The following is an 18,316-nucleotide window of genomic DNA, read 5'->3' as shown; positions in this document are numbered from 1 at the left end:
AAAACCTAGAACTAAGTGCCATATTCTCATAAAAAGGTCACATGTTGGGATCCCTGGGTGGCGCAGCGGTTTGGCGCCTGCCTTTGGCCCAGGGCGCGATCCTGGAGACCTGGGATCGAATCCCACATCAGGCTCCCGGTGCATGGAGCCTGCTTCTCCCTCTGCCTATGTCTCTGCCTCTCTCTCTTTCTCTCTCTGTGACTATCATAAATAAATAAAAATTAAAAAAAAATTAAAAAAATAAATAAATAAAAAAATAAAAAGGTCACATGTTTATGACTCTTTAGATTTTCTGATGAAATTGGCTTTTCAAAAGAGGTTAATTAGGGGGTCGTCAATTCTGTTTACCATAAGATTTTTTTAATGGAAAAAATTTACATTTTTTCCTTTACAAATAAAGTCATTTTTTTCTTTACAAATAAAGTCTAGAGTTTTATTTATCTATAAGAACATACCCAGTAAATAATACCAGGCTGCAAATGTTGCTGAGACCCATTCATGGAACTTTAATGGAAGGGACTTTTTGTTGTTGTTGTTAGTATAAATAGTGAAACCAACAGTGCTGACCATAATTTTTTCTCAAGACAAACAGTAACGTACTCTAACTTCAAAACATCATCTGTTGATCCTGTTTTTCAAAGATATACCAGAGTGAGAAAGATAGCATCGGATAAGAGTTAGACCCTAGCCCTTCAAGTGACTAGAATCACGGGGATAAGAAGCAAATGTGAAAAAAAAAAAAAAACACACACACACAGGGAAAGTGCCACCAACTCTCTGACCTCTCAGGCTCTGGGGTCCATTCCTTGAAGCAACTGGGAAGTGTGTTTGGAAGGCTGCCTGGAGGAAGGACACCCACATGGAGAAGGTGTGAAGTACAGTGGAGCAGGGAGGTCCTCTCTAAGGACCAGACTTTTACTCTGGAAACAAAGGGAACATGTGCAAACTTTCCTGCAAGAACTGGCCTGGGTGAATGCCAAGTGACGTAACCTGTCCCAGCCTCAGTTTACTCATCTGTGAAAATAACACCCTCCCCACCTGTTTGTGAGAAGCCAGTGAGAAAATGCTTCTGTGAAGAACTCAACAGGTAGAAACATGTCCCTTTCCCATGCCCCCCAGGACAGGAAGCCCCGTTTGCTCAAAGGATAGTAGAGCAGCTATAAAAAGAAGGACTTGGGTATCTTATCACCTACAGTCTTAAAAAAAAAAAAAAAAAAAAAAAGGCAAAGCAAACAACATGGAGTTGAACATGAAGGTATGACAAGTCCTGGGGAAACTGACCAAGTATAAAACTTGACCCACGTATCCTCTCAGCACTCTACTTTGTAATCCCCCAAATGCTGACACCTGGAGCAAAAAGGAGCCAACCATTAGAAGAAATGCTCCCATAAACAGTCCATCCTACATGGGTAGGAAGGCCATGGCCTTTTTCTTATCTTCGTCAACAACAGGTATATAGTGTGTTGTGTTAAACAACTGTTTTTTTCCCCCAATGGAAATTGATTGCAATTTATGGTCATTGGTCTAATAACCCATATGGTTGTGTCTCTATAGCTGATGGCATATCACAGTCTCCCTCACCCTAGAGAAACCCCTGGATGCGTTTTAGCTCCCTAAATAGAATTTCAAAGGGAAAGAAATGTGTCAGATTCAGATTTGTGGTCTTCCTTTGGACACAGCAGAAAGCTAAATAAATATTTGTCATTATGATGAATCAAAGAATGAATCCTGAAATAGTTGAGTTTTTGAGGCTAAGCTAGGGCAGGGGCCTTCAAGTGACCTCAAGTGCCACCTGAGGAATCTGGAGCCTGGGAGAGGTCTGACTTGTAGGGGCTTAAGAGAGGCTAAACAGTGGAGAAGAGGGATGAGAAGTTAATTCGGCTCGCTGGTGCTCTTTGGAAGAAAAAAAAAAAAATTGAACCCAGATTTCCAAAATAACATTCCTACCACCCAAGTTTGCCTTTTCCAGCCCTTGATGTGTCTTAGACTGGGGGTGGTCTCAAAGACCAGAGAGATGCCACATCCCATGGAGGTTCTTTGCAGAAACTACAATGGAATTACTGATGTGATAAAGAATTCCAGTGTGCCCGTGATTGCTGAAAGCAATTTGTAGGGATATTTGCTCTGTAAACACTACACTAAAGGCCTTCAATAGAATAGGCTACATACAGTAGGAAAGAACATACAGAAAAGCTTCAAAGTCACTTCTAAAACTTATTCCTGACCAATCAGCCTCCTAAAAAAGATATAATATGTAAGTTTTCATCTTTTTAACTATCAGCTGCAGATTTTCTAGCACCTTCGATTTTCTAGCACCTTCTATTTTCTTTTCTCCCCCCTAAACATAACAACAAAACACCTGCCATGTTAAAAACACAAAGCAAAGCAAGGTTTCTCATATAAAAAAAGTCACTTGGCTGATCTAAATTTTAGTATATGTGCTGCCGAAGCGAGCACTAGTTGGCTGATCTAAAAAATTTTAAATATGATGGGTAAGATGTGGAGAGACTTCTCATGATATCAACCAAATACAGCTTACTCCTCTTTCTTGAATTACCCGTACAGTCTTTAGGGGAAAGGGAAAAATTAAAATCCAAATTTTTAACACGGTCATCCTTTTATTTCCCATGCCATGTTATACAGACTTGCCTTGTTGTTGTTTTTTCCTAAGGGTAAGTTCTGAAATCACGAACAGAAGGTAACTGCTGTTCAGCTGCATTCTGTATTTACTAACAGTCTCTGGAACTTTTCCAGCATTCCACATTATTACAACTCCCAAGCACACCTCACAGAACTATGTAACCCTAGTCTGGGTGTGAGAAAGGAAAAAATGATGCAATTAGTCCATCCTGTGTATAAACCTGCATTAGGCACAGCTCAGTTTTGAAAAGTACTATGTCATTTTTCTAGGGAGAGTTTTAAAAAGGGGTAGGAGGATACGGGGCAAAAAGGACTATGGAAAATCCTTCTTTGGTTCCCACTTACAGAAGAGCAGAGAGGAACGTAGTTGTGTTCAGTGAAAATCACACTTTCTGTAAGTTTTAGTGCTACAGAGTGCCCAGGTTACAGCCATATATTGAATTTTTTGAAGCTGAGTAAAATTTGGTACAAGGTTTAAAACACAAGCCAAAGAACTGTTGGTTGCTAAATAATTAGAACAACAAAAACAGAATGGTCACATTTTTCAATTCCTTCCTCTCCTTCCAGCTAACTCACTTTTAAACATCCAGTGTTGGGAGGGAGAGAAATTTGTCCAAATCTGGAGCTGTATTTGAAGTTAGAACAAAGATTTCTGCCCTAGCACCATTGGAATGGCACCTCACCTCCACAAAAGGTGGCTATGTGGGCAACTACATACATGTAGAATATTGCTGAAAACCAGGAAATGGAACCAAAATATCCTTTAAACCATCGAATATCACAAAGTCCTTAATTCCAACAACATACGCTTTGCTCGAGAAACAAAAAAAAGGCAAACCACCCTCACAGTTCATTTACTCCAACTTTATATACCTTTACATACTTTGCTTCTTAGCCCTTAGCAGATTTAAAATAGATAAAGAAAAGTCTGTGGGCAGGGAATTAAAATGGCAATGAGGGAGGTAAACTATAAAAATAAGCATTCCACAGCATGGAAGACTGTGTTGAAAGCACCCTGTAGTAAATAGGGACGGATGAGTAACATCCAGCATACTTTGGTTAAGATGGCAGTAAATAAGTATACTTGTAAACAGTCCCATGCATGGTGGTTAAAAATAACCCCAAAAAATAGCTCTTGGGGCACCTGGGTGGCTCAGCGGTTAAGCATCTGTCTTTGGCTCAGGGCATGATCCTGGGGTCCCGGGATTGAGTGCCGCATCAGGCTCCCTGCAGGGAGCCTGCATCTCCCTCTGCCTGTGTCTCTGCCTCTCTGGGAATAAATAAAATCTTTTTAAAAAAAAATGGCACCTTTTTTTTTTAAGATTTTATTTATTTATTCATGAGAGACACAGAGAGAGAGGCAGACACAGGCAGAGGGAAGCAGGCTTCCTGCGGGGAGCCCGATGTGGGACTCAATCCCAGGACCCCGGGATCACGCTCTGAGCCAAAGGCAGACGTTCAACCACTGAGCCACCCAGGCGCCCCTAAATGGCACTTTATAAAGTAATCTGGTAAAACAGAAAACAGTGCCCACTTTGTGGGGGTTTGCTACAGGAAAAAGGGGTCAGAAGTCTCCTGCCATGCAAACCCCTCTTGCCCTTCCAAAACGAAACTTGCCTTTAACCAGATGAAACTGACAGTAATGGTTTTTCATTCCATTTTTAAAAGAGGGCAAGAAAAATTCTTTTTTGCAAGTTAAAGTTGACAAGCTGAATAAGATGCAAAGAACAATCAGTCAGGCAGAGGATAAGGGATTTTTTCCCCGTGCAACTTGCTTCATCAACTGTATCAGAACACCTGACGCTGGCTTACTTCTCTGAGGAGCTTTCTCTGTCTATTCACGCCAGGAATGCTTTGTCTACGAGACTCCACCCTTCTTTGAGAGACTGTAGAATCTGCAGCTCTCCAAATCCAGTTCTTTTTGCCGTCAGTGTCTACACCCATGGTGATGTGCGTCCTGGAATGTCACAGCTAATCACAGCGAGGAAGCAAAACAGGGGAGGGTCCTGCGAGTGTCAGAACACTAAGAAGACAGTAATTTTTAAAGCAGATACAATGATGGAGGCATTCTGCTAAGAATTATCTCCAACGGCCCTATGAGATGGCTATTCCTGACTCCCCCTTTTTGAGACTAGGGCACCAAGGCTGGAGAGGTTATGACCCTGCCCAGGATCACACAGCTACTAATGCCACTAGCTGACCCTGGGCTCTTACTCAATGAACCATGCTAAAAAGGCCCAGAAAGGAGATAGGAAACAACCTGGTGATATAAAAATCATGAAAATAGCCAACATTTTATAAGGAAGGCTTCCACATGCCATCTGCAGTCTATCTATGCTCACCCAGAGTGGACTCTATTCCAATATGGTGGAAATGGTCCTGAGTCCTAGGATGGTCTATCCAGAGGGCATGGCAGCAGGATCGGGGTCCTGGCTCCGTCACTGCATCCCATTCCTCCTCCTCCCCCCCTTCCAAACCCAGTGCCTCTTACCTAGACAACTTTGCTTCTACAGTTTCAGTCTGCACTGCAGAGAGGGATAATCCTAGCCCATCCCATACCACCCCTTCAAAAACCACTTTGAAAAACACAATCACAGGAGCAAACGAAGAGATTTTTCCAGCCTGTTCATATGACTCACTCATCAAAACAAAAGAAACTCGCTGAAGGTAAACATACCTCCAACTTGCTTCACCCTCCTCTGGGATGTGCACCCCGAAGGGACGGAGCTGATCGAGACAGGGGGCTCTTCACCAGAGGCTGTGGCAAGTGACCTCCCTTAGCAAAGTTTTCCACACCTCCCTCTCCCGTTTCCTTCCTGCCTGTGCCTGAGTTCCCTCAACTCCCCTCACATGTCCAGGGCTTTCGGATGGGAGGACTCACCCATGTCACTTCCTATCCAAACATATGCGGCGGCCACGCCTCTCTGCCAACTCTCTCTCCAAGTGGGTCGGTGTGCACCCAGCTGCCCTGGCTACATCGCCACGTTCCTTGGTTGCTCCAGCCCCACCGGTGAACCTTGTCCAGATGTGGAGTGATTTCCCTGCACGGGCCACCCTCAGGCCATATAACCACAGCTCAGAGGCCGCCTCACTTTCTGCGATTGTACTATGGGTGGTAACAGTGCCCACCCCGCAGAGCTGCTGGACTGCACCCGTTAGCAATACATCAAGTCCTGGCCCAGTGCCTGGCACACGGTGAGCGCTAGTCATCTGTCCACAGTCACTGTCCTTATTGTTCCTGTCACTGAATACCGCAGGAAACCCAAGGAAACGCAGACTGCCAAGTGTCACAAGAGTAAGAACTGCTTTCCAATAAGCCAATGGTTATCGAAGTTTTAAAGGTAAGGCTATTTATCACAAGGAGACAAACCGTGAATGCAAAACCAGCAACTGCAGGTCTCGCTGACTGGGAACCATGACAGGATGCTGCCCAGTGGGTTCCAGAATAGAGTGACCACTTCAGTGAGAAGGAATACAACCAAGAGGGTTCTAAAATGTTACAATGCAATCACTTCTCCAGAGCCAAGAAGTTGAATCAGAGGGGAGAAAAGAATGGAAACAGGTATGAACTAGTGTCAGCTGTAACAGAGTTGCATAATCCCAACTGATGTAACCCAACGTTAATTACAAATGGGAGAAAACAAAGCTTCTAAACAGAGATGGTCATGCTACAGGTTGGCATCTACATAATAGGTAGACGACATGCACACATGCACACACACGCACAGAAAGCCCATCCTAACCGTCCTTTCTGCTCTCTGTCCCCTATTAGACACACACACACACAACCTAAGTGAGTACTTGTAAAAACGTTAACATTGTACTAAGCAGCTCTCAGGGACATTGCAAAGAAAAGGCACCTGCTTCGAGCACAGTAACTTTACTGTTACAAAAACAAGTGGTTAGCACACTGACATTCCTATTACCACTAGTGACCTCAAAACTGAAAATGGGCTCAGCTGACTGCATCAGTGCTGAGGAAGCCTGTGCCTCTGGAGACAAGATACTATCTGCAGGGATGGCTCTCCCCCTGGGTGGGGGACAGGAGGGCAACTGTCTAGGGCTTCAGTTCTCAGGTTGGACTCTTAGCTCTTAAAGACTGAGAAACTTAAATATGTACAATTTCTAACAAATTCAGATCTGATAAATACCTTAAATACTATAGAGTAAACCTAATTCAAGAGGCTCCCTTGGGACGCCTGGATGGCTCAGCGGTTTAGCGCCTGCCTTTGGCCCAGGGTGATCCTGGAGACCCGGGATCGAGTCCCACACATCAGGCTTCCTGCATGGGCCTGCTTCTCCCTCTGCCTGTGTCTCTTCCTCTTTCTCTCTGTCTCTCATAAATAAAATCTTAATTTAAAAAAAAAAAAAAAAGAAGAGGCTCCCTTTGCTCTACTGATTTATATGTATGTTTCAGAATGTTAAGGATTTCAACTCTCCCTGGAAATAAACCTTGTCTACTGAAATCTTTGTATATCAGCAAAAATTTCCTGGGAAAAGAAAGGCAAATTTCCTGGGAAAAGAAAGGCAAATCTATCCTTCAACTAGATTGTGCGAGGCCAGGAACCAACAACGCTTTCTACAGCTTTTAGAACCTCAAATCCCTCTGCACTATAATTAGCACATACTCTAACTCAGCAATGCCACTTTGAGGAAATAAAAGCAATGGATCTTAAGGATTATTTACAAGGATGGTGCAGTAAACGTCATTTGTAGTAGATGGTGGGAGACTAAATACAACCTGAATATCTATAATAGAGTTATGTACAAATGAACTCTGGCATAGCCACCTTATTTAGGGTGTTATGCAGTTATTAAAAATTAGTTAAATCTGAATCTATGAACTCAGAGCAACACCCATCGAAAATTCTATAACCACTGGCTTGTTGGAAAAGTTACAGGGTAATACATAAGGCAGAAACAGCAACGCTAGTCATCTTGTGTTTATGCTTACACAAGGCTGGAGTAAGGGGTGGGACATGTCCATCCTCAGAGGGATAAAAGGGGAAACAGAACATCTACTTTGTCTTCATAATCTTTGGAGTATTAATGTGTTAAACAAACAAAAAACCCAATATTTTAAATATTGCCTCTTCTGGGGTACATGGATGGCTCAGTCAATTAAATGTCTGCCTTTGGCTCAAGTCCTGATCTCAGGGTCCTGGGATTGAGCCCTCATTGGGCTCCCTGCTCAGTTGGGGAGTCAGCTGCTTCTTCTCCCTCTGTTCCTCCCTCTGCTCATGCTCTTTTGCTCTCTCAAGTAAAGAAAATCTTTAAAAATAAATAAATAAATGCTGTCTCTCCGAAATACTAGATATAAAAAAAAAATGGGGAGAAGTCTTCCTTCAGGGGTATTATTCTATCAGCCACCATTTACCATGTCAGCTATAATATCATCTGAGTGATTACCATGTATCAGAATTGAGCTAGTCTTTCATATGCACTGACTGTATCATCTGACCCTCACAATCCCAGCTTACAGATAAGGAAACTGAGACTACATAACCTGGCCAAAATTCCAAAGCTAGCAGGTGGCAGAGACTGGCTCCAAAGCTCAGTCTTTACTATTGAAAGACTATTTATTGGGATCCCTGGGTGGCGCAGCGGTTTGGCGCCTGCCTTTGGCCCAGGGCGCGATCCTGGAGACCCAGGATTGAGTCCCACATTGGGCTCCCGGTGCATGGAGCCTGCTTGTCCCTCTGCCTGTGTCTCTGCCTCTCTCTCTCTGTGTGACTATCATAAAAAAAAAAAAAAAAAAAAAAAAAAAGAAAGACTATTTACTATTGATTACATGTGCAGTAAGATGCACATTGACCATATATGCCCCTTTCACACATAACAATACTTGGAACACAATCTCATTAACCACATAGCTTTTAGCACCATATAAATCATACCTTGACTACTTAGGAGCAAAAGCAAAACTGAAAAAAATCACTTGGGCTCAAGCATTCCTTTTCACAATTGGAATTAAAACCACTTAAATCCTGGGATTTCGATGAGTTTTCATTCTATTGGGCCTAGACAGGCCTTTCCTTTTCTACTTTAACTAAAAATTGTAATATCTTTAATCCTTCCTGATGATCAATTCACTATAAAAAATTGAATATTATAGAAAACTGTGAGAGAAAAACAAAAATTGCCCCAATGTCACCACTCAAAGAGGATCAATTTCTAAGTTTTGCATACTTTATTCCATTCTTGTAAAAAAGTATATCTTAAATTTGTTGACATAGTTGGGATCGTACTTCATCATCTGATACCTTTCATTCTTTCTGATTACTATCTATTTTCCTATATTACTGTTTTTGAAAAACTTACTGAACGTAAGTTCAGTAAGTAAAACTGACTTTTCAAAAGCAAGTTTAAACTGTTGCATAATATTCTACAGTGCAGATCAACATTTATTTGTTGAAATGTTACATCGGTTTTGATGTTTTGCTATTGCTCAAAACAATTTGCCTATACCTCTGATTCTTTCTCTAGGGTAGATTGTTTTAAGATTTTAATTTATTTATTTGTTTGTTAGAGAGAGAGAGAGAAAGAGAGGAGAGAGAGAGAGAATGAGCAGGGAGAGGGGCAGACAGAGAACCAGATTCCCGGCAGAGCAGGGAAGTTTGAAGCAGGGCTAGATCCCAATCCTGGAGGAGATCATGACTTGAGCAGAAGGTAGCCTCTTAACCAGGTGAGCCACCCAGGTGCCCATTTAGGGCAGATTCTTAAGGAAGAGAGTTAAATCAAAAGCTGTATGTTTTTAGAAGTTTCTTATTGCATATTCCTCAACTGATTCCCAAAGGACTGTCAAATGCAGATAAATTGCTATGATTTCCATTTCTTTACCTGCAAGATGATTGAAATAATAGTGTTTTCTCAAGTACTTCAATGGGAAGCTGCATAATGTGGGACAAGAGGAGTTCAAACTTGGAGACAAAAGTACCTAAGATCAGGTTACAGCTTTCTTTTTTCTTTTTGGGTTACCTTAAGCATGGCTCCTCACCAAGGTTTTAGGAAAGGAAAATATCAACCCAAAGAGGATATATCAAAGTCCTAATGTGAGAGTAGGTCTGGGCAACAGACTGTCTCTCCAAAGCCAGCCTGCAATAAATAGGGGATCCCTTCTCTCATTAGCTACAGAGCTAGGTCACAGTACCACAACTTCAGAAGCAGCAGCTCTGATGACAGCTTTTGAGAAACACAATGTAGTGTCCTCCATCAAGTGGTAACTATGGAAATCACTTGGCCTGTACATCAAATGACTGTACTTCCTTATATGTATATATCATTTCCTCAAAAACTATTATTCACTCAGCACAGACTACTGATTGTGGGAAATCCCAAAGAACAAGTAAAGACACCCTCTCTGCCTACCAAGTAGTAGGAAATGCTAGGTAAGGATAAAAACAGAACAGCACATAGGCTGGGCAGCTGGGAAGAGATGAGCCTAGACATAGGCAAGGATGAGCAAGAAACAAGGAGTGGGTGAAAATGCACACCAACCACCCAGAGACTGCCCTCTGGTTCAGGATAATCTATAAAAGGCAGAAGAGCAGATGGCAAAGGCAAATGGCTCAAGAAATAAAAAGAAGAGCATCCAGTGTGGACAGATTTTTACTGAAGATTATGTTGAAGCTCATTTTATTCTATATAAGTACAGTATTTGAAGCCAAAGCAATGGGGAGCCCGAGCAAATTCAGCACAAGGCAAGAATAAAAATTAAAATATTCTATTAAAAAAAAATTAAAAAAAAATTCTATTCATCTTACTAGTACGTGTGGTTTTTGTTTTGTTTTGTTTTTTTAACTGTTCCATTGAAGCCAACACTGGAGCCATAGTAATGGTCCTCAAGAGCACGGAGCATGTAAGTCAGACTGGTAAACGAGGATTCTGATCTAGCAATTAGAACAGGCAAGTAGTGAAGACTGAAGATTTCATTCTACTACCTGTGCTTGGACCTTCTCAAAGGAGATTGAAGTAATTTGGAAAAATAAAAAGTAATGGCAGGGACTCACTTCTCTACCAAGTTAGAACTTTTAGAAACACATCAAAGAGGGGCACTTAGGTGGGTCAGTCAGTTGAGCATCCAACTCTTGGTTTTGGCCCAGGTCATGATCTCAGGGTGATGAGATCAACCCCCATGTTGGGCCCAATGCTCAGCACAGAATCTGTTTGAGATTCTCGGTCTCTGCCTCTCCCCCTGCTCATACACGCTCTAATAAATAAATAAAATCTATTAAAAAAAAAAGAAAGAAACACAGCAAAGCAAAATTATTCAAGACAGCTCATTCTAGTAACAATCCTTCAACCATAGTGAAATTTCTTCTTTGTAAAATATACTGAAATCTCCACTAATAATTTTATCTATTTCCTCCTTGAAGTCTTTCACCCTGAAAAGGGCAACTGGGAACCAACATTTCCATATCATGTTTTCATATATTTAACACTCTTATTACAACACTTACCACCTCAGATTCTCCAACATAAATATTCCTACCTTGCTTGCCTTCTCTTTTGAGGTACGAGTTCATTGCCCTATAATCATCTCTGTGGTTCCTCATTTACTCTTAAGCCTTCTCGTTTTCTCTTCGTTGCAGAACTAAAATGAGGCAAGTTATCTTTACAACCTAATTCATGGAGATGGCCTTACTATGCAACAGAAAACAAAGAACACATATGTTGGATTTGCCCATGAAATTGTCACTTAAACAAAAAGATCTCTCATTGAAGAAGACGCCAAAAGAAAATCTAACCATGCTCTCATTTGTGTCAGATAATGAAGAATGTGACAAAGAAAAAAGAAAGTACCAAGTGGGTCTGGAATATCTAGGCTTAACCCCTTGCTCTGTCTGGTTAGTTGCATCCAGTCGATAATTAGAAAGTTAGAGCTGGAAGTTGGGAGATAACCAGGTTTAAGTGACAAAACAAAAATGTTTCCCCAATTGAAAAATCACTTCAAATCGTGAAGGGGAACACGGCACAAATGCTACAAGCTTCATGTTTGATGAAACAAGGGAGATTTCAGAAACCCCACACTAAAGAAGTACAAATACAGAAAGGGAAAGCCTGGGAGAGTAAGCTAGACAGGCTGTCTGGAAGCCTAACTTTGAGAGGCACAAGGTACCAGTTGTCGGTTTTTGTTTTGTGAGGTGGGTACATCGTTTTGTTTTTGTGAAGTGTGTAGGTTGTCAGTAGGGAAGGATTTTAAAGTAGGGGGATTGTTTAATGTCTTTATAAGGACATGTTACTCCTCCCAGTCCAGATGGCACAGGAAGTCAGAGGGCTCCAGGAGGAAAGAAAGCAGGGGGTGGGGTGAAACACTCTGACAAGACCGGCTCACATGGAAAGTTGTGTAAGAGGAGTTCCTTAAAGCAGTTGGAGGTGTGTGGGAAGGCTTAGTCAGATGTTGAAAGAAAACCAAGCAAATGCAAAGGTGAAGGATTTACAACAAACTCAAGAAAAAACCAAAATATGTTCAAGAAAGAAAACCCCCCCCAAAAAAAAAGAAAAAAAAAGAAAACCCAATCTAAACACCACACTTGGCTAAGCTGTAAACATTGACTTGCCTATTTATGCTGAACAGAAAGGACTAAACTGAATCTAACCAGAGTATCAGTGCGACGATTCTGGAATAATGGTGGCAAGGAAGATGATGTATAAAATGAGCTGAAGTCCTTCCCTGCTGCTGCTACTGCCACCACCATCCTCCTGGCTAACATTACAGAGGACTCACCATCTTTTATATTTGTCCTACTGAGCATTTGTAAGCGGGCCTTGTGTCTCTCCCAGGGAGTCTTACCACAAAACAAAAGACATCATGAAGCCTCCCAGATTGAGGAAAGAGGGAGATTTCTCTAGCAAGGAAAGCCCCCTTTGAATGCCCTGCTGTCAGCCTTTGGAATTCCTTCAGCAAGAGAAGGGAAGCATCCCGCCCAACGTCAGGAAGTCTATGGTAACTGCCAGAAGTAAGTCCTCATTAGAAAAGAATAGATGAATAAGGAAGAGCCAGTGGACACTGAGCTGGGGTGAGTGGACCTGAAGAGAAATCTAAAATACCTGACCTAGACCTCCCCACCCCCACCACCAAAATCATACAGACGGCCCATCTCAATGCAAGCAAAGACAGCTTTGTACTGAGCCTAAACCTGTGAAGAGCTAGGGCTGAAGACATTCTTTCTTTCTTTTTTTTTTTTTTTTTTTTTTTATGTACGTGATGATGCCCTGAGCGCAGACATCCATAGATGCTGGCACTATTAAGAATGGTATTACTGAGAGTGTGTCAACGTTATGGTCACTATGTGTCCGTGACCAAAGCCATGCCCTAATTTTACCAGAAATTATAGTTAGCATTTCTGGAGTATTTCCTCCATACTAAACTCTGTACATATATTATTTCTAGTATTCACACCATCAACCCTATGGAAGGCATTATACCCATTTTACAGATGAGTCAACTCTGTAGCTTACAGAGTTTACCTCACCTAAGACAACATACCAGCTAGTGATGGAATTCATAGTCTCAGTTAGGTTATATAGTCTCCCATCTTCCCTAACATCTTAAAGGAGGATTTGTTATGACTTCCCTACAGAGTCTGGAGGGTTACAGGGAAGTCAATCCCTGCCAATGGAAATCTAACTTAGAGCTTGTGACCTACTGATAGTGTTGTGTAGTAGTTTACTATGTTTGAAAAAAAATACTCGAGTGCCCAGGGTTAGGACAATGGGCATGAAGTTGCTAGATGACCCCTGGGTCAGAAGAAAAAGCAAGAACTGAGATTAGACGGAGTGGAAAGGGAGGTGTCCCAGTCTTCACCCAACATGTGCCTGGTGTTTATTCTAAATGCCAGGTCTGGCATTTACCCTATTACTCCCCTTCTGTGTCAAAAACAAAAACAACGTCCCATAGATCCTCATTCCTCCCCAAAGTGAACGAAGGCCAATGTTGATACTGTAGTGCTATAAAATAATAAAATAAATAAATAAATAAAATAAAATAAAATAAAATAAAATAAAATAAAATAAAATAAAATAAAATAAAATAAACTGGAATGTAGGAAAGGTCTCAGATATTTACATGACAAACTGGCATAACCCAAGCTTTAACTATGGCACTTCTCAGGAAATCTGGAAAAGCTGACCCACTGTCAGGCAGAGGCACCAAGCGTTTACCTATTCGTATTAATTTGTACACTCTGGTCAAATTCTCCAAAGCATCTTTTCATTCTACCAACAGAATAATAAATACCAGATAAACATGTGAGGTGATGAATGTGTGGATTAACTAGACTGGGGGGGGGGGTGACTCTTTTCACAATAGATATGTATTTCATATCATGACATTCACTTTACATATCTTACAATTTTATTTTATTTTTTTAAAAAGATTTTATCTATTTATTCATGAGAGACACAGAGAGAAAGAGAGAGAGGGGCAGAGACACAGGCAGAGGGAGAAGAAGGCTCCATGCAGGGAGGCAGATATGGGACTCGATCCCGGGACTCCAGGATCACTCCCTCGGCCAAAGGCAGGCGCTAAACAGCTGAGCCACCCAGAGATCCCCTATCTTACAATTTTGTATGCACCTCTACTCCAAAAAAGCTGAAAATTTTTTAAAAATTAATAGAATAAATACCAGAAAAAAAATAACACCCTGATATGCTTTTCTCCTTTCATTGGTAAGTGCAGATGCGACCACAAACCATGCGGCACATGCTCCTCACAAGCCAGTTCCAGTATGAAAACGAATTCAGGGCAAGTCACCCATTTGTGGACAGTTCACGTAGGACTAGAGAAAGGAAAGGAAGGAGGGGAGGCAGGGAACAACTTACTGACGGCCTCAGAAACTAGCCAGGCTGGAATTAGGAGAGTGAATCCGAGATTATTCAATCCATTGTAAGAGCAACAAGGGAAAAGAGCTTAACCAACCTATGCTTTGCAAATAATGTGTGAAAGAGTCTGAAAGCGGGAAGCCTGGGTGGCTCGGTGGCGGTTGAGCGCCTGCCTTCGGCCCAGGGTGTGATCCTGGAGTCCTGGAATCAAGTCCCGCATCGGGCTCCCTGCATGGAGCCTGCTTCTCCCTCGGCCTGTGTCTCTGCCTCTCTCATGAATAAATAAATAAAATATTTTTAAAAAAGAGAGAGAGAGGGAGTCTGAAATCATCTTGTGGCAAGGTAACAAGCTCACAGCGACTTCAAGAGAAGGCAGCCGGCTGGAGGGAGGCCGTCTCTAACAGTCTGGGAAAGAGGAGGCAGATGCTGGCAGTAGGGTCTCTAGGCCGCAGAGCTGGATGCATCTGAGGGAGGGGCAAAGCGTGACGGGAAGGCTTCCCTGCCCTCCCACGGCACAGCTCCCACAGCCCCGTCAGGGTAACCGGGCCGCACGGACACGGCACGGACCTGGGACCTAACGTCCATGCCCTAACATGCCGCCGTACCCACCCAGCGCAAAGGCCTGGCCCTTTCCATCTGATGCTAACCAAGGACACAGGCGGAGGAACCAATAGCTCTAGGTACACCAGCCGGTGCACACACCAGCCTTCTAAGCAGAAGAGCCTTTCCACCCAAACTTGAATTTTGTGCTGACCCCAAGCAATCCTACTTATGGGCCAAGAAAAGTAAGCTAAAGTCGAATTGGTTTACTCTTGTTAGATTAAGATTGTATTTCAGGACAATGGCCTAATGCACTTTTTTAAAGGAAATTCATTGCGGCGGATATTTATCCGTGCCAGGCACCAGGCTAGGCAGTAGGGATAAAACTATTTAAGAGAAACCCAGCTGTGCTGTCCTCACACCATAAGATACCTTAAGTGTCTCTAAAACAACTGTGTGCACAGGCGCAGCAAGGCACTGAAGTCTAAGCAGGGTGGTCTTATTGCTGAGCATATATAAAAAAAAAAATCACCGAGTAACACACTGGCACAAGTCTTCTTTCTGAACGATGTCTGCCTTCCTTAAACTATCAAACACCAGAACATTGAGGAAAACCACCACCTTGCACTCATTCAACTCGTTTCTTCTGAGCAATTACCAAGTGTCAGACACTGCAGATACAATATGGTTCTTGTCTTCAGAGGTTCACGAACTAATGAGGATGAATTCTTAAGAATTAGAGGGCAAATGGCATACTCCGGAAAGAGGTTTGACAGCTGTGTTTAAAAAGTTTTTTATTTTTTGCAAAACTGACACAAAGTAGTATTATTGCCTCTTTCGCCTTACAAATGTCCATATAACAAGCATGAAATGTCAGAATGGGCTCTTGACCTCTCTGCTGTGTTGAAATGCATTTCATTGAAATGAGCTTGCTGCCACTTCTCAAAACATGAAATTCACTCTACCCTTCCACTGCGGCACTCAAAGACATCAGAATTTTCCCTATTTTATGCTGTGGCTAAAGCAGCTCCTAGAGATTAAGTAAAATAGTATGAGGAAGATCCTATTAGATCTGTTCCTGGTCTACCTAAATAATGAGGAGGAAGAGGATGCTGACAATGACAATGCTGATTAATAACTGCATCGTTTTTTTTTTTAAAGATTTTATTTATTTATTCACGAGAGACACAGAGAAATGGGCAGAGGGAGAAGCAGGGAGCCGGATGCGGGACTCGATCCCAGGACCCCCAGATCACGACCTGAGCCCAAGGCAGACGTTCAACCACTGAGTCACCCAGGTGCCCCAATAACTGTATCTTCAATGCACTGAGCATTTAGTATGCATCAAGCAGTGTGATTTTTAACAGCCCTACGAGACAGGCATTTATTTATCCCCATTGTACAGATAAGGAAACAGGACTGAAGAGATCTGGCTCAAGAACACAAAGCCAGGACATGGCAAAGCCAAGCCCAACCACTTACCCATCGTACCATGGCCTCCCTCAGCCACCCTTGCCTCACTGCACCAAATACCTGCAGCGGTGGCATTTCTACCCTCCATGCCTTTCAGTACTATTCCCTCTGGGAGGCCCTACTTTCCAGTCTGCGTCCAGTTGTCTCCTGCTTGTCTTTCAGAACTCACTTGGAGTCACCTTTCCAGGAAACCTCTCTTGGTGCCCCCTCTTAAAGTCTGATGCCTCCTGTCTGGATGGGCTCCACCCTGGGCATGGACCCCCTCCCTCACAGCGCTCTCCCACTGCGTCACTCAGACATGAGCTGCTCAAGGCCACGGGCCATTTCACGTCCAGCTCTGCAGCTCCACAGCCCAGTGAGAGAACATTTACGCATAACGGGCATCAAAAGAACTGTGTTGGTTTGTGGAACAAATGAAGGCGGAAAGTGAATTGAGACTAAGGGGCTCATTCCAGGATGGTCTCTAAAACTAGAAATACCTGAGTTCAAGTCTTGACTCCATTTCTCACCAATCTGACCAATTTACTTACCTTTCTAAGCCTCAGTGTCTCATCTATAAAATGAAGGCTGTCAAGGAGCACCTAGCACAAGAGGCTGTTCTCAGGGTTTTGATTTAGCAACTTAGCTCAGTAAGTGGCACACAGTATGTGCTCAATAAATGTCAGCTATTAGTAGTAAAGTACAGTAAAAACCCAGCCCTCTAATAACAAAGAACTTTGTCCCCAATGGTCTGCTTTACTCTCCCCTCCAACCTCAAGGCTGTGAACAGATATAAAGTCACTCTTCTCATGATGTGGCTGGGAGGTAGAAAGTTCATTTCCACAACCAATCCACATCCCTTCCATACCTAAACATTTAAAGATCATTTAGGTTGGGGCACCTGGGTAGCTCAGTTGGTTGGGCGGCCAGCTATTGGTTTCAACTCAGATCAGGGTCTCAGTGTCCTGGGACTGGGCCCTGCGTCCGGTTCCCAGCTCAGGGCAAAGACTACTTGTTCTTCTGTCCCTCCCCCTGCTCATCCTTTTCTCTCACAAATAATAAAATCTTTTTAAAAATAAGTCATTTAGGTTTTTCCATAAAAATGGAAAACCTTGGGGCAGCCCGGGTGGCTTAGCGGTTTAGTGTCGCCTTCAGCCTGGGGCCTGATTCTGGGGACCCGGGATCGAGTCCCACCCCACGTCGGGCTTCCTGCATGAAGCCTGCTTTGCCCTCTGCCTGTGTCTCTGCCTCTCTCTTTCTCTGTGTCTCTCATGAATAAATAAATAAAATCTTTTTTTTAAAGGAAAACCTTGAATTTAACCTTGAATTTAACCTTCCCTTCTAAACATTTCCGTGGTAACTGATAACCTAGCTCAGAATACAGTTGCTTGTATAACATTTGCCTTTGACAAAGCACTATTAGTAATAGTATCACGTGCATCACGACGCCATGATTTAAAACCCTAGTCATTTTATGCCATAGTCATCAAAATATCCCTGGTCATAAATTAGACAACAGAAGTGTTTCCCATTTTGTATATATACATGACAGCACCATGAAAAATGTCAGAATTCATAGTTCTATTTATGCTACTTTGAAAAATACAATTTACTTCATATGGTTTTATTCCATATTCAGTGGCTTAGGCATGATTTGTTTTTAAAATTACATTTTCTTAAAAAAATTACATTTTCTTTAACAGGTTTTTAAAATCTAAAGATCTCATTGTAATAATTATGTAGAACTAAGAATGGTCCAGAAAAACTCTAAAATCAAGCCTCACCTGACATGCTTTCATGGTGTTGCAATGTCATATTATTTCATAGATAAAACTACAACGTAGGAGCCCTGCAGAGGCCG

At 42.4% G+C, this 18,316-nt stretch overlaps 1 protein-coding gene across 3 annotated transcripts in view; it reads right to left on the bottom strand.

Annotated features, from left to right (window-relative positions):
• Positions 1 to 18,316, bottom strand: part of PTPN14 (protein tyrosine phosphatase non-receptor type 14) — a 180,388-nt gene that overhangs the window by 114,340 nt on the left and 47,732 nt on the right. Inside the window, exon 1 of one of the 3 annotated variants that reach the window (XM_072831072.1) lies at positions 5,318 to 5,455. The exons of the other annotated variants lie outside the window; for them this stretch is intronic. The gene's annotated coding sequence lies outside the window, so the exon portion shown is untranslated. Of the gene's footprint in view, positions 1 to 5,317; positions 5,456 to 18,316 lie in introns of those variants that run through there. 3 annotated transcript variants of the gene reach the window in all.

The sequence above is a fragment of the Canis lupus genome, chromosome 6, assembly GCF_048164855.1.
Source record: "Canis lupus baileyi chromosome 6, mCanLup2.hap1, whole genome shotgun sequence".
NCBI lineage: Eukaryota > Metazoa > Chordata > Mammalia > Carnivora > Canidae > Canis > Canis lupus.
The sequence above is the reverse complement of the archived record's forward strand: the minus strand, read 5'-3'. Positions and strand labels throughout refer to the sequence as shown.